Below are 2773 nucleotides of genomic sequence, written 5' to 3'. Positions count from 1 at the left end.
ATCTAATCACCACCAACACTAGCTAATAATAATCATCATAGTCATTACCATCAACACTAGCTATTTAATCATCATAGTCATAGTGTAGCACATCATCATCTTCAAACTCATTCTAGCTAGTTAATCACTCATGCTGCTCTCTCTCTCAGTAAAATAGCATAGAATATGTGTAGCACTCCTGCTTCATCATATAGGAGCATGCAGATGAACCTGTCTCCTAATTGTGGGCCGCGCTTCTGATTGCTGCCCCCTAGTACTTCTCTGTTGCGATCCTTCACAATTTTGCTCCAGTCTTTGACTATTAAGACTTGCTTGCTTCGAGAAATATTAAATGCACTAAAGTGCAATTTAGGATGTCTTGGTCGTAAGCTTGAAGGAAATATGCCCTAGAGGCAATAATAAAATTGTTATTTATATTTCCTTATATCATGATAAATGTTTATTATTCATACTAGAATTGTATTAACCGAAAACTTAGTACATGTGTGAATACATAGACAAATAGAGTGTCACTAGTATGCCTCTACTTGACTAGCTCGTTGAATCAAAGATGGTTAAGTTTCCTAGCCATAGACATGAGTTTTCATTTGATTAACGGGATCACATCATTAGAGAATGATGTGATTGACTTGACCCATTCCGTTAGCCTAGCACTTGATCGTTTAGTTTATTTGTTATTGCTTTCTTCATGACTTATACATGTTCCTATGACTATGAGATTATGCAACTCCCGAATACCGGAGGAACACTTAGTGTGCTACCAAACGTGACAACGTAAACTGGGTGATTATAAAGGTGCTCTACAGGTGTCTCCGATGGTGTTTGTTGAGTTGGCATAGATCGAGATTAGGATTTGTCACTCCGATTGTCGGAGAGGTATCTCTAGGCCCTCTCGGTAATGCACATCACTATAAGCCTTGCAAGCAATGTGACTAATGAGTTAGTTGCGGGATGATGCATTACAGAATGAGTAAAGAGACTTGCCGGTAATGAGATTGAACTAGGTATTGAGATACCGACGATCTAATCTCGGGCAAGTAACATACCGATAACAAAGAGAACAACGTATGTTGTTATGCGGTTTGACCAATAAAGATCTTCGTAGAATATGTAGGAACCAATATGAGCATCCAGGTTCCGCTATTGGTTATTGACCGGAGATGAGTCTCGGTCATGTCTACATAGTTCTTGAACCCATAGGGTCCGCACGGTTAACGTTCGGTGACGATCGGTATTATGAGTTTATGTTTTTTGATGTACCGAAGGTAGTTCGGAGTCCCGGATATGATCACGAACATGACGAGGAGTCTCAAAATGGTCGAGACATAAAGATTGATATATTGGACGGCTATATTCGGACACCGGAAGTGTTCCGGGTGATTTCAGAGAAAACCGCAGTGCCGGAGGGTTACCGGACCCCCCCGGGGAACTAGTGGGCCTAGATGGGCCTTAGTGGAGAGAGAGAGAGGGGCTGCCAGGGCAGGCTGCGCGCCCCCTCCCCCTTGAGTCCGAATTGGACTAGGAGGGGGTGGCGTCCCCCCCTTTCCTTCCCCTCTCCCACTCCTTCCTTCACCCTCCTAGAAGGACTAGGAAAGGAGGACTCCTACTCCTACTAGGAGGAGGATTCCTCCTCTCCTTGGCGCTCCCTAGGGCCGTCCGGCCTCCCCCCTTACTCATTTATATACGGGGGCAAGGGGCACCCTAGAACACACAATAGACAATTGTCTTAGCCGTGTGCGGTGCCCCCCTCCACCACAATCCACCTCGGTCATATCGTCGTAGTGCTTAGGCGAAGCCCTGCGCCGGTAACTTCATCATCACCATCATCACGCCATCGTGCTGACGAAGCTCTCCCTCGACACTCAGCTGGATCGAGAGTTCATGGGACGTCACCGAGCTGAACGTGTGCAGATCGCGGAGGTGTCGTACTTTCGGTACTAGGATCGACTTTCGGTCTATGAGGGTACGTAGACAACACTCTCCCCTCTCGTTGCTATGCATCACCTAGATGGATCTTGCGTGTGCGTAGGAAATTTTTGAAATTACTGCGTTCCCCAACAAAGCTAACCATTATCATGCAACCTTTATGCTCGATCCATTGAGGCACAACTATCATCGGGAGTCCCTATTGAAGAACATCGTAGTAACATACTTATCAATGAAGTTTAGCTTAAAAATAATGTATGCAAAAGATGCACTGAGGACAAATAGTAAAAATCTTACCATCTTTCTTAAAAAGATGCACTGAGGACAAATAGTACAAACGAAGCATAACTAAATACCCTAGTTCTACTCTATTCAACACCGAGGAGTAGAGAAGGAGGGGGTGGACTTTTAGCTCACCGACTCCGGTGTAGAGGAAGTAGAGGTAGCTCGGATGACGATCACTCCAAGGAGACACGACTCTACAAAGCCTGCATATTCCACCGAGTAAAATTTTAATTAGATCATCAAATCACATATAGCATTCTTTGATGACAAAGTGATAATGACATAAATTCAACTAGTTCAACTAAGCACTTACCAAAAATAAACTAGTTCTATTAATTTTCTTACTAAAAATAAACTAGTTCTTATATAGTAAAATTTTAATTACATCATCAAATGCCTATTCACTTGTTTTCTATTACTAAAATTTTAATAAGATTCTATGTACTAAAATTTTATATTACTAAAACCTTTTTATATTACTGAAATTACAAACTATTTCTATATCTAATTATATTACTAAATTTTCTATTACTAAAACTATTTCTATACCTAATTACAAACT

This window comes from Triticum dicoccoides, chromosome 7A, assembly GCF_002162155.2.
Source record: "Triticum dicoccoides isolate Atlit2015 ecotype Zavitan chromosome 7A, WEW_v2.0, whole genome shotgun sequence".
Taxonomy (NCBI): domain Eukaryota; kingdom Viridiplantae; phylum Streptophyta; class Magnoliopsida; order Poales; family Poaceae; genus Triticum; species Triticum dicoccoides.
Note: the sequence above shows the minus strand (reverse complement) of the source record.